Consider the following 15,655-nt stretch of genomic DNA (forward strand, 5'->3'; position numbering starts at 1 on the left):
ATCTGTTCAACATCATTTTACATGGGTATATATAACATTTTACTTATGATGGACAGTTCTGACTAGTTCAGCTCATTTACGACGATCATGAGTGAACATTTAGTGTTCAAAATTAAGATTAATATTTTATTCCTAAATAAATTAACAAAACCGTCAAAACTGCCAATCAAAGAGTCTGGATGCAGGATGTGAGTCTCCGAGTCCTGGGTCTCGGAGTCCCCCTACTAGTATGAGGCATCACTTACTCACAATACGTTCATTCATACACGGCATAAAGGGTTACAAAGGTTAATATATAGAATACACAATACATGACTCAATATAGAGTACTAGAGCTATCGTTGCAGACACAGAATCGCCAAATATGTCACTTGTTGTTAAACTCTCAATTTGGATATTATTATGCCCGTATTATGCACCTGTTTCATAACATCATTTAGGAATACTACGCATTGCTACAAGAGTCACAGAGTTCATTCTGTCAATTATCATTAACACCATTCAGTGCGCAGCATCTAGGTACACATAAATATCAGTGACCATTATGTAATACTAGCAATTCAAGGTCATGGCTATCTGTTTACATTATATAAAATTATGATATTGCTATGTAAGAAAGCCAATGTTGTAAAGAATTTTGAAATTAGTTTTCGTTCTTAAAATTAATAAATATGATTTGTAAATGAATTCCATCAAATAAAATAATTATTGCAGAAAATTGAAATTTGAAAAATTTTAAATTTGAAAAAATTCATTATACCAGAAAAGGGGGAAAAATTCCTATCAAAATATCCCTCTTGCAAGGTAAGAAAGTAGTTCTGAAAATGATGTATGTTGTAGTGGACATCTTATTGTAAATGTGTTAAACAAATCAAAAAAAAAAAAAAAAAAAAATCAAAAAAAAAAAAATCAAAAAATATAATCATTGACAAATAATTTTACACTTCAACCCCCTGTTCACCCCTAACTGTCCTGATTTCCTCTAAACACTTATATTTACACCTTATCTGTGCTAGTCGTAATATTTTAATCTTTGAGATAAACTTTCCACAGCGCATTTAGGTTTCCGCGTTGCTTCCAAAGGGTTTTTGTAGTGCTGAAACCTATTTCATAATCCATTGCAGAAATGTAGTTATACTTATTTAATGACAGGAAAGAGTTCGGATGCAGTTTTATTTCATTTTTAATTTTTTTTATAATGTACAATCATGCAATTGACTCATAAAAGAGATGAAAATGAAGATTTTAAATATGTACTTACTCTATATACCAAAAGGTTATTGCTAGTATCTTTTAACAATGCAAAACTTTGTATAGTCAGCATATATACACATTATATACACATTAAACATGGTATAGTAAGCATATGCACTTTGAAGGTAATTAAAAATGAATCATTTCCGAACAAAAAAAATTAAAAAGATGATCAAACATTGTTGCTGGTTTTTTTCTATAGGAATTTATAACATAAATTGTATGATTATCTCCACATGGTTATTACATCTGTTTTGGAGATAAAAATATAGTTTTTGTTTATTATATAATAACAAATCAGCAAACATGCAAACAATAAGCACGTATTAGATTAAGTATGAATTGAAAGTGCAGGACGATCGTGACCGGTTTTAGTGTACATCAGTTTCTTGAGAAAAAAAGCTTTGCGTATAGTGACATGTATAGGAAAACCTGAAACGTGAAAACTAAAACATATACAATTTTTCTTTACTAAAAAAAAATTATAATTAATACACTTATCACACAATTCAAGGTAGATCTGATGGGTTATCTGATGGGTTATCTGATGAGCCATCCAGCCTCTTTAAATGATTTGATTTCCATCCAGAAACACATGCTACAAATGTACGTATTAATCTAGATACATGTTATAGGTGTACAAAAAATACAACATCATTGTTTATTAAAAATATAACAACAAATGAATTTTCTTGATAAGATCCACAAAATATTATGGTTGTGTTCTGAAACGTTTTAGTAGATTCCTTTCCAATCGTTTGCTTAGAGGCTTTTTGATAAATATGTGATTCATATTTGCTTTCTTCTTTGTTGCCCATGCGATGTACAACAAATGTACATGTAGTTTTGAATAAATGGAAAAAGCACAATCTGCGTAGGATTAAACTTTACAGAATAGTTTAATGGACAATGCAAGTTTAGTCTCAAATTAATAATACTCGTTTTATTTTACTATTTTTAACATAGTTCCATTGGTTCTTCTTGTTGAACGGCTTCTATCGGTTCTTCATTTTGATATATACCCAGGCCAAAGGCTTCAGCAATTTTGTCAATTCTACAGACAGCCGTATTGTGATTAATCATGAGTTTAGCAAACGCTATTCCAAGAGGTTTTGTTGGTTTTCCGTTTTCCATCACGAAAACCCCTGACCCTGAATCACCTTTCTCGAAAAAAGGACGACCGATACTTTCAATGGAAAAGCATCTGGCAAAATAATAAAATCCACCAGAACTAAAGTCTTTATCTACGCAAACGGATAATGTATTTCCTGTCAAAAGGCCCTCCGTTTCTCCTGTTGATCCTCCTCTTTTCATTACTTTGCTCACGTTAAACTGAAGAATGTTTTCGTCCGCAATCTGCAATTCACTATAATATTCTACAACACAATTAAAATAAATTACATTAAATATATATTATGTGTACAATGATGAAAGACACATGTTGTTGCTGTAAATATTTTTAGAATAAAACAGTGAAATAAACCATTTTTTTGCTCGTGATTTATTCTCAGGCCAAACAAGAGGTCCATGGGCCACATCGCTCACCTGAACAACAGTTCCTTGTAAATTCTATTACATAGCATATGATATCTCTATTTTAAACTTTGAACCCCGTTCTGGTGCCCCATTATTGGTCCGGGGGTTGGCTTAAACAGTTTAGAATTTACACTATTTGAGGAGGATTGCTTAGTAATCTAAACAAATGTAGTAGTAAAGTAGTTCTTGAGAAGATATTTTTAAAACATTTTCCCAAAATACTTGAGAGGAAGATTTTTAAAACATTTTTCTATATATGTTAAACTTTAATCCCCGTCTGGGGTCCCAGTTTTGGTTCAGGGGTCACGCTTTTTCCAATTTAGAATCTTCACTATATATACAAGCTTTCGTGTAAATATTGGCATTTTTGGTGCAGTGGTTCTTGAAAAGAAAATGTTTAAACATTTTTTCCTACGGAATTATGTGTTGAACTTTGAACCCCGTTTGGGGCTCTCGTTTCGATCCGGGGGTCACGATTTTTACAATTTAGAAACATCACTATATATATATACACGAGCTTTTGTATGAATATTAGCATTTCTGGCGCAGTAGCTCTTGAGAAGAATATTTTTAAAACACACACGCTCTATAGTAACTGTTTCGCAATAATCTCCCTTTTAAAAAAGGGTTTAATCCTTTTTTTTTTAGTAATTTAGAATTCTCTTTCCAAAAGGATGATTTGTACAATGTTTGGTTTAAATTTTAAAAATCGGTTTTGAGAAGTCAAAAATGTGAAGTTTACTGACAGACGGACAGACGGACGAACAACAGACAACGGGTGATCAGAAAAGCTCACTTGAACCTTTGGTTCAGGTGAGCTAACAAGAAAACTTAACGACAAATAACCGGAAATGAAACGTACATTCTGATGTTACAATCACTTTCTAAAAGGGAGAAAGAACTCTATATGCACTGAAATAAACAAATTCGAAATAAATTGTACCTTATACAACTAATAATTAACCAAGTTTTCTTCATCAACCATTAAAATATTGTGGTAATGCACTAGTATGCTGGGACAGAAAAATTATGAGTAAGTTATAAAAAGAAACAAGACAAAAATGTTCTTTTTTAAAATTTCATTCCAATTTTTATTATGTTAATGTAATCTTTGGTAATTTTTAATATCTTATCATAATAACTTACGCCGCGTTCCCCCAACGGTCGCACTATTAAATATGCCAAATAATAATATAGGAAAAAATTACGCTATGATATTTTTTATAAACTAAAGATGGGGACTATAAATAACACGATACCCAGATATAAGGTATGCATTTGTCTGAACACGCTCTCATACGAAATGAGAAAAATGAATTATTCGGCACCGATTTAAAAAAAAACAACATATTTTTGTAATAGTAACCCTCATATTTTTAACAACATATTCTGAAAATCTGTTTGACTGAAATCTGAGTACTATTATGCTAGCTATTAAAGTTCCTGAAACCTAGAAGATCTTTAAGAATGTACAATTGTGAATTACCTCCATTTCGTGGTTCGAAATTTTGAACAAACGCAGCATCCATCCCAATACCTTCTTCTCCCCAATTTCCGCAAAACGATTCCTTGACCTTTCCGATGATTTTGTAGTCCGTGCACCCGGGAAGTAACGGATGGACTATCTCATCTCCACATTCCCCTGTGACTAAATTTGACAATAATTCATTAAAGTCGTATAAATCAGTCCAATTTCGAGCTGCAACATGAGCAGCTGTCAGAAAACCAGTGACTGGCGATCCAGAGCCCTTTAACTTTGCCAAAAAACCAGCTGAACCAATTCCAAATGAAGGTAACCCAATGCAACAACCAGGGTTGGGATAAGGAATTTGCCGGCAATCGAAGCAGATTCCAAACATGACAATGTCTTCTCTAACATCACAATGCCAACCATCAAGAGACTTTGGTAGCGGGTCTTCGCCGTATGGTATTAAATCTTTATCTAAGCTGTACATAATGATGCATGGTTGTACTTTACCTTTTAAAAATACATAACCTGGTGCATCAAGTCCTACAATGCTTGAATGTTTTGCATACAGTTTTTTTGCATGTTTGATTATTATATTGCTTAGTACTGCTCTTATATAATTCTCATCAGGAATTGAGCTGTAGTCAACCTTTTCAGTTTTTGTTTTTTCTTTAGACTTTTCAGCTACATTAACAAACTCAAAACACGTTCCATTTGGAATTTGGTCATTGTCTTTGAAAAAGTCTATGGCTCCCGTGTCGCAATAGCTGAGAAATACTTTTATTGTTGGTTTATTATCCTTCAAGCCAGCAATGTATTTCAAAACTGAAGGATACTTCTCAAGTCCTTGTAGGCACTGCAAAGCTTCTCTTTTTCCCCAGGTTTTTAAAACTATTAAGATATTGAAAAAAAATAACTCAAGAGTGAAAGGCTTATGAGAAAATAATAATTTTGGCTAACTTTATAAACAAATTTTCTCCATTTTCTGATATCTCTTTTCATGAATTATAGTTTCGTGGTTTATATCAAATAGTCTGGTTCTGTTTTTTTTTTTTTTTTTTTTTTTTTTTTAAACCTTTAGGAATATGTTTTATTGGCAAATGGTTATTATTTGGTCCCGCATGTTTTTTGTATCATACTTTTTGTCATACTTGAAATGTAATAAATCCCCCCCACCAAAAAATAAAAACAAGAATAGAATTTCTGGGTCCCCCGCCGGTCAAGCAGTATACTAGTATACTGTATGCATAAAACATTTGGTATAAATTTTATAAATATCTTAAAATATGTAGGCAGCACTTTCAAGGTCAATTTTTGATATAATAATGAAGTAAATATTGTGGTCAAAGTCCCGTAACTCCAACAAAAAGTATCGACCAAGGAACTTGACCAAGGTATTAGTGGTATAAACATTTGGTATAAATTTCATGTAAATCCTTCAAAATTTGTAGGCATGAGAGCGCTTACAAGGTCAATTTTTGGGTAAAAGTCCCATAACTCCAACAAAACATATCGACCAATGCTGATTTTCGAACTTGACCAAAGTATTCGTGGTATAAACATTTGGTATAAATTGAATGAAAATCCGTCAAAATTTGTAGGCATGAGAGCGCTTACAAAAAGTGTGACGGACGGAAACACGGACGGACGGACGGACACCCGGCATTTCTATGTCCCCGCTCCGCGTTGCGGCGGGGGACAATAAACTAGCAATATATTCGATGATGGGGCGGAGCGCGATATAACAGTATACAGATGGACAAACAGACGCACGTTTGTACTGAATTACAGACGGAACGGAGTAAAACAATATGCCCCCTCCGGCTCGTCTTTGTGTGAGCATAAAACATTTGGTATAAATTTTATGAATATCTTAAAATTTGAAGGCATGAAAGCGCTTTTAAGGTCAATTTTTGATATAATGAAGTCATTATTGATGTCAAAGTCCCATAACTCCAACAAAAAGTATCGATCAATGCTGATTTTCGAACTTGACCAAAGAATTAGTGGTATAAACATTTGGTATAAATTAAATGAAAATCCGTCAAAATTTGTAGGCATGAGAGCGCTTACAAAAAAGTGTGACGGACGGAAACACGGACGCACGAACTCGGACACACGGACGGACGCCCGGCATTTCTATGTCCCCACTCCGCGCTGCGGCGGGGGACAAAAAATATCCTGATCTTTATGAAAATAGCGGTAGGTATGTCATAATGGCATTTTTGAATGGCGGATTTCATAATTTTTTCTTAAAAGTCTCTTTAAGGTAAAAAAAAATGACTACACACAATCATAATTTGGTCCATTTTTGATTCAAAATGGCGAATCAAATAGCGGAGATCCGGATTTCATAATTTTCCCTTTAATTTAGTGTTTTGTAATCGAGAAAAAGCGTGTGTACACAATTATAATTTTGTCAAGTAAAGTATATAAAAAAAATTAACGTGAGCTAAGTTAAAAAATATGCTGACCATATTTCATTAAGGGTCGATAGCCAGCTTTTATTATATATATTTCAAAAAGTCACTGGGAAAATCTGTAAATATCGTATCATGCCTAATGAATATGCATCTAACAAAATAAATTGGAACACTTTATAGAATAGAAAATACACATTTCCATCCCTTACTGAACAAGAGGGCCAATGGCCACATCGCTCACCTGAGGAACAATAGGTATGATAAAATCAGCTTAATGGAGTCATTATACAAACAATCTTGACAATGTACAATAATACATGTAGATCCTGTATAAATAAAATCCAGTTTTCCCTCTGGATATTCTTATGTTTATAATCATTAGTCCCTTTTCTGACAGGATGATTTTATAGTAATACCGGTATCACATGATGAGTATTGCAGTTCTCAAAAAGATCCTTAGTAATTGTTTATATATGGGATATAAAGCTACATCAAACTCTGAACCTTCTTGTGAGGCCGAAGAATTGTCCTGGAGCCAATGTCTTAATAATTATAAAGAATTATCTGACTGATTAGTTTCTGAGAAGATTTTAAAAGATTTACTCTATATATTCCTATGTAAAACTTTAACACTCCCCAATGTGGCCCAACCCTACCCCCAGGGATCATGCTTTTCACAACTTTGAATCTACACTACCTGAGGATACTTCCACACAAGTTTCAGCTTTCCTTGCTGATTAGTTTCTGGGAAGAAGATTTTTATAAAATTACTCTATATATTCCTATGTAAAACTTCAAACCCCCATTGTGGCCTCACCCTAATCCCGGGGTTCATGATTTTCTAAACTTGGAATCTACACTAGCTGGGGATGCTTTCACACAAGTTTCAGCTTTCCTGGCTGGTTAGTTTTTGAGAAGAAGATTTTTAAATATTTACTCAATATATTCCTATGTAAAACTTCGAGCCCCCATTGTGGCCCCACCCTACCCCTGGGGGTCATAAATTTCACAACTTGGAATCTAAACTACCTGAGGATGCTTCCACACAAGTTTCAGCTTTCCTGGCTGATTAGTTTCTGAGAAGAAAATTTTTAAAGATTTGCTTAATATATTCCTATGTAAAACTTCGACCCCCCATTGTGGCTCCACCATACCCCCGGGGGTCATGATTTTTACAACTTTGAATCTAATCTTTGAATTGAGGATGCTTCCACACAAGTTTCAGTTTTCCTTGCTTTATGGTTCTTGAGAAGAAGATTTTTGAAAATTTCTCGAAATTTTTCATTAATTTCTAATTATCTCCCCTTGAAAACGGATGTGGCCCTTAATTTTTACAACTTTGAATCCCCTTTGCCTAAAGATGATTTGTGCCATGTTTGGTTGAAATTGGCCCAGTAGTTCTTGAGAAGATGTTGAAAATGTGAAAAGTTTACGGAAAGACGGACCGACGTACGACAGACAAAATGTGATCAGAATAGCTCACTTGAGCTTTCAGCTCAGGTTAAAAACTGAGCATTTTTCTGTTTTGTCTTATTTAGCTATATTTGATATTTCAACATTCTTCTCTGTTCTCGATTTTAGTTACTGTGGTTTCATCAATATTCGTTGAATACTAATTTTCGTGGATTTCGTTTTATAGTTTATTCATGAAATTAAATGTTCTTTGAAGTGCAATTTCTACTATCAAATTGTATTTAAAGGATCATTGGCAACGAATTCAAGTATCCTTGAACATGGGATTTTCACCTTATCTACGAAAATTGATAGCCTTGAATATTAATGAAACCACAGTATCTCTTCCCTAAACCTTTAAAAGGGTCACAGTTGCTTATGTTCACACTTTTTCCATGGAGAGGTAAGTAGAAATTTATTGAATGGTTAAATTTTAACAGACATTCGTCAACCAAACTTGTTGTAAATTTATAACGACCCGACACTCTTGACCACATTATGAGTACATGTAATGCAATGATTATGTTATTATGGATGCATTGATTGTTTCGGCGGGTTTGAAAAGAGTTTTGATTTAAAACTCATAAGGTTCACCTCATCAGGAGTTCATCTATTTTTATATTTTTTGCTAATGTAAGCGTGATTGAATTATCATTTCGTTAATGTTCTTGTGTTTACAGTAAGCATATTGTACCATTTTTAAGGACATTACAGTATTTGAGAAGTCGCTTTTAAAACCCTTAAAATGTGGGTTGTAATTGTTTTCATGACATTTAGGTGCCGTTGTTTGCATTTCACCACTTGCATCGAGTTTGGAGAAGACAAGTACTGTCGCTTTACTTAACTTTGGAGCAATATCATCGAGGTAAGGCAGCGTATAATCTTCACGTTTGACAGTTTGGTTGAGTTTCTTCAGATTCACACATGCGTACATCTCCATTTTTATTGAATGATATTACAATCGATGCGCACCAGTCTGTATGCTCAGGCACTCAGTCTTCCATGCACTTGAACTCTGCTTCGACCTTTTGCATCAACGGAAATAGAATTCTCTGTGCTATTGTGACGCAGTAGGGTACTGCTACCGGTTTCGGTGTTATTTTGACCGGTGGGCCTTTGACGTATCCGTGTGCACCGAATACTTCCTCTACTTTCATCATAAGCCCCATGTTGTGTGTCATGCTTCGACTTAGGTGACACGGAACAGTTTTTTGATACATTTCATTGTAGCCAGGGGATGTGTGTCTTCGGAACTCTGTAACTAGAATTTCCTCAGTTCCCATTTAGCACAAATACCTTTAATTAACTTTTTATAAGGCTAATCACCAATTTCTGAAGAAAATTACTTGTCAAAACCTGTAAAATTTTCTACATACCGGTTTTTATGAGATTTTGACCCTTTCATATGTTGCTAATTTTTCATGATTTTTCAGCTTTTTAGACCTCCCACAGCCAATTCCCTGCAAAGGGTTGACCTTCCGTACCGTGTGCATGTTGCACCGTCACATGTCAGAAACTTACCGTTGTATAGTTTACAAAGTCCCATCCACCTACTTTTCGTGTTATTTTACCTCCCGTCTGTAACTTGCATTTTCATTGTGAAGTCAACACAACAGTTATAGCCGCAGGTTTCGCATTTTACTTCTGATTCTCATGTACCTAACATAAGGGGCCTACATATTGCATATCAATTTCAACAAGAGACACCCCTCTAACTAATGATAATCATTAAAAACCATTTCATGAATTTTAGCAACACTCATAAGCCTTCAGGTACAGTAACTCTCAATTTTACAAAAATATTGAGGGGTACTTTATCCGAAACTGTCCCTTGCTACCGTAAGAAGTTAAAAACGCTATTAGAATTCTTGACCACATAAACTCGAAAATGATACTCATTGATTTTATGCAAGGTTCTAGTCCCAAATATTTTGCACTGCACCGTTCCTTAATCTGTGCTGTGCAGTGTATTTTTCCGTGGCTTCACTGGTAGGGAGTTGTATTTCACTTCAGTAATTACTAATATATAGGCGCTTTAAGTTGATCAAGTCAATCGAACCCATGTAGAATGAAATCAATCATCTGTTGGATCTTCATCTTCGTCCTCTTGAACCTCATTAAGTTGTACCTTTTTTGCGACAAGCAGCTTTAAATTGTCCTCTTTCCACACTTTAGACATTTCCTACCTCTTGCCGAACAGTTTTTGGGGGTGGATCTCAAGTTACAACTCCCAAACTCATCATAAGTAGTGCCCTCAGGTTTACCCTGGCATTTTTCAATGACCCTATTGCTTACTATCATGACTTTACCCATGTTGTCTTACTTTTACAGCGTCTAAGGTCTTGGATTCCTAGTCTTTAATTTGTTTCTTCAAAAGTCCAGAATTCCGCGCCATATCTACTGCTTCTAGTGTAAGCTCTGACTTTCGCTGAAGTTTTTCGCTCAGGTCATTGTCGAGAATTCCTACTAATAATCGATGACGAATCTGGTCATCCTTGTCTCGGAATTCACAATGCGCCGCCAACTCGTGCAAATTTCTGACAAATTCCTCAACTGATGGACATTGTCTCTGGCACTGGATATGAAATTTGAGGCGCTCGTGGATCACATTTTTCTTTAGTACAAATCAGAAAACAAAATAGATAAGTTGTACTAGCACTCATCCATAACGACAATATCATTGTATAACATATATCCATAATGTGGTCTAGAGTGTCAACTATGGACTGCAATTTCTAACCAGTAAACTAGGTACATGTACTCAGTCGTAACGATGCTAACAGGCTTCAAAATTAGTAATCAGTTAGTCTCATAAAATATAAACAAGAGGACGTGGAGCCATATACTCACAATGTAACATTTGCCATAACTCAAATTAGCTTCATGGTATTACAAACTTAATACCCGGCCAATTACGGAGAATAGATCTCCATCGACTATGTTATTTAATCGTTTAGACCCTATGTTGTTCATTTTTTTTTTATAAACACGTTTTTAATATTTTCCTCCTTTTATTCCTATCTACCCCCAACTCACTGTGACCCTAACCTACTCCCGTATATCATAATTTGCACAAACTAGAATGATCAGTCTAATATTCACCCTTTCTGACTAAATAGTATGGCCATGGAAGTTTCCCTCTATTTATTTCTATGTAAAAATTCATCTTCCTCCTTACCTCCGGTGATCACGATTTAAACAAACTTGAATCTATACAACCTGAACATGTCTCAACACAAAAATGTTGGCTTATAGTTTTTGAGAAGATGTATTAAAATTTTCCTCTAATTTTTCTGATGTAAAAATTCAACCTCCCTTTGAGCCCAACCTAACCCCTGTATTTCTATATTATCCGAGGATGTTTTCACACAAGTTTCACTTAAATTCTGGCCAAAATTGAAAATAAACATCTATTTTCCCCTTAAGCGACCAACCAACCCACTAAAATCCCGTCGACTGAATTGTTTTTTTTTTACCACATTTAAAAGAATTTTTTTTTTATAGAAACCTAATTTAACCCGATCATCAACATGGGCGAAATACTCGCCTTATGTTCGATAACTTCGCCGGAATTTCCTCTGAAAGAGAAGTTGAAGTCACCCTGTATTCTGAGTTCACGATCGTGTAAATTAACCCCAAAGACATTATACTCATAAACATTTCATTCAAAAGACGCTTCACAGCCCCAATTAACCACTGTTGAGATTAATAACTTGCATTTGCCTTATCTTTAATGGGTTACAGACAGTAACGGAGATTCAACATGCCTACTTGCATTGAAAATTGCAACCGATGTTTATTACTTTTAGTCTTGATATTACAATAAGTTAGTAACTTGTAATTAATTAATAACTTTGCCAACTTAATGCTAAAATAATCACAAAACCATCTGTCTACAGTTATCTTAAAAATTAAAGGGATTCTCTACAACAACGGTTGTAATTCGGTCATAGGGTTGGACTAATTCCTCCAAAATACACAGAAGTATGAATACATCAGATAAACTAAAATCAGATTGGATAAGTTTTTAAAACTTATAGCAGTTGTTTTATTTTTTATTAATTAACTTGCTTTTAAAAATTCTAATCCAATTTTAATCAATGTTGAATCTGTGTATATCATAATTCTTGTAGTTATGCTTTATCAAATAATGACAGTCACACTGATTCATCAAACTTCTTTCTTAAAACTCTTCTGTTAGGGAGAAATAAGTCTACCAAAAATTAGATTGGTACTTGTGATATGAAAGACTCTTTATGATATTAAAAATTTAAACAGTTCTCTAAATTTCGACAAATTTCAAATAGAGTTGGTATTGGTAATGACTATAATTAAAGTGAAATTGGGTAAATTAAAAAAAATCTTTATTACTAGTATCTTAATTAATTTTTCTTCCCAGGCATTATGTTTCACATTTGTGTTAATATTTCTTTGTATATACACATATTTCCTTGTCAAAGAAGGATATTCTTTGCTAGTGTAGTAATTTTGTGTAAACTCGATATTTACATTTATTTCATTACCTTAAGTTTATCAAATATTATTGTTTTAATATACTTTTAGACATTTTATAAATAAAATTTTGAAAATTTAATTCATACTTTGAAGTATGTACATTACATAAAATATAATATGTAAACATAGGTTACTATGTACATCAACTTACAAATGATAATGAATCTACTCGTGCACAACTAGTCATTAAAATCTTAGATAGACAATATCAAATTCTGAATTTGATACTTATTTTTTTCCCATTAGTACAAGTATAAAAAATTGTTTTACAACTGGTCATATTTTTTTAGTTTTGCAATTAATTAAAGAATTGATTGACTTTTTTTTATTTTTAATTTATATTTTATTTTCAATTATGCTCTAGCGGATAAAAATTGTATTTACCTACCTGCCTACCCAACTTTAAAATTTAGGGTTAGGGGAAACATAGATATTTTTAATGATGGCCTAATGGCAAAATGGTATTTGCCAATGGAAACCTTGAAATATTTTTCCTTTTTATTACTATAAAACAATTCAATCCGAACTGTAGCCCACTCACACTTCCGGGGATTCTTTGAACAAATATGAATTTACACTACCGGACTATGCTTTCATACAAGTTTTTGAGATTGGGAAGGGAAATTGATCTGCTAGATGTAAATGTATTATAACGGCACTGACATAATGTCATTGTCTTGTGAATTTAGATATTATTTAATTATTAATTTACGAATAATATTGAAAACACTTTTGAGTTTCATTATAACTATGATTATTGTACCTACTTACATCACGTCTATCTTGCATTTTTTAAAATTTTATTAATTCATTTCATAGTAAATCCTTTTGTGTATATTGAACACAGTCATGCATTGTGGCAACACACTTTGAAAAAATTACGCACTTTGGAAAAAAAATTCAAAGTGCGTTAAATTTTGGACAAAATCAACGCACTTTGAATTTTCTTTTTAAAGTGCGTTAAATTTTGGACCTAATTAACCCACTTTGAAAAAAATCTTCAAAGTGCGTTATGAAGGTACATCAACATTTTTTAGTATCGACACTCTTAACGCACTTTGAAAAAATGTTTTTATATCACAAATTATGGAACTGAATTTCTAATTTCTTGATTGTATGATGATTTGTTAACACTCATGAATCTAATTTAACGTATTTAGAACGGGGATGGGGGTGGGGGTGGGGGTTAACCAAAGGTACAGGTCGAATACCAGTGCATCATTTATTGATTACAAGAAGTAGGTCCCCTACCCTTCATTTTTCCTTCCATAACATATGATAGTCTGCAACTTTGGTTAAACATTTAAGATCGGAAAAAGAAAGATGATCTGTATAAGTACATGCAGTGTTATTGAAAAAACGAGCTGCTGGCCGAATAATAATTTCTCCAATGGTATGTTAAAGAATCTATGTGATTCAACAATAACCCTCTTTTCGCATTCTAATCAAATAAATTACTTCAATAAAAGAATATTAACATTAACGAACATTAAATTATTATTAATTTAAAAAAGAGCAAAAGGATGTGGGTTAATTTTCTCGCACTGATCTTCTAAAAGATCATTTTGTTTTTTAAAAACAGAACTAAGGTATCCTTGTTTCACATCATATTTGCAATAAGCCAGTTGAAATATATTATACATTGATCTCCATTATATATATATATATATATATATATATATATATATATATATATATATATATATATATATATATATATATATATATATATATATCATATATGTTCGGGCATAGCCTAATATATTAGATAAGAGGTTTTGCTGCATACTCAAAAAAAGGAAAATGCAGTTGCTAAGCGATGAAGTTTATGTCATGTTGGATAATAAGCCCTCCCGAATATTTATTCTGTGTAAATTGTCGATATTGTCTTATGAAAAAAGAAAACAATTCTCATCTAGAAACTGTTTATCCAGTTAGCTGAGAATGCAATGAGTTCATCTTTAAAGAGACAGTACAGCTGAAAACACATGTGTGAATAACTTCAGATTTACCTATTGTTTATTTAGGAAATAAGAAATAACGTTGATTGTAATAGTTGAAATACATGAAAATCCCTTTCACGTACTTAATTAACGTAATTATGAAATTTCGGAAATTCAAGGGTCGTACAAACCGGAATAATCTTATATCGTTTATTTGTACCACGTGGACTTTGATTGACAGTAAATGACACATGCTAAAAAACTACAAGATCTTCGTCCCACTACGGTCATAATGGAAAACGAGGTTAAAGCGATTCCCTAAATGAAAAACATCCTCTCTTACTCGATAATTTATATATGGTTTACCAATTCAGGTTCATTTTAAAATGAATATACATATAAATGTCAAATAACCCCTCAAGGGACCTCATTTATAAAAATAGATTTAGGATGATAAACACGATAAATACATGCTAACAAAATAATAATTGTGGTCATCTTAAAAACTTTGAACAGTTTTTACCTATGAGAAGTAGAAAAGACATATTTTTATCAACGAACCTGTCCAGGATATTCTTTGAGAGCCCTGCATGTGTTTTGTTTACAGTAAATACGCATGCGTAATAGTATAGAAGGCTGAACCCCGAACACGTTGCAATGTATTTATGTGATAGGTTAAACGTAATTATTAATTTTAATGATATAATTAAATTTATGGCACGGAGAACTTTGTAATTTTCTGAAAGTTTATACATTCATGAGTAGTACAAAAATACCAAACCCGAACGGAAAATTTTTTCAAGTCGGGTTTTTGATAAGATGCGCCGTACTGTCTCTTTAAATATATCACATTAAGCTAAACAAGGTTAAAACAATCATTTATTGTATATAAAACCATCAACTATTTTCACTAAACCATGAACATTTTTCAAAGTGCGTTGATATCAACGATATCAACGCACTTTGAAAAAAAAATATTTTTTTTCAAAGAGCGTTGACTTTGTCCCAAAATTAACGCACTTTGAATTTTTTTTTCAAAGTGCGTAATTTTTCAAAATGCGTTG

The sequence above is a fragment of the Magallana gigas genome, chromosome 10 (genome assembly GCF_963853765.1).
Source record: "Magallana gigas chromosome 10, xbMagGiga1.1, whole genome shotgun sequence".
NCBI classification, from domain to species: domain Eukaryota; kingdom Metazoa; phylum Mollusca; class Bivalvia; order Ostreida; family Ostreidae; genus Magallana; species Magallana gigas.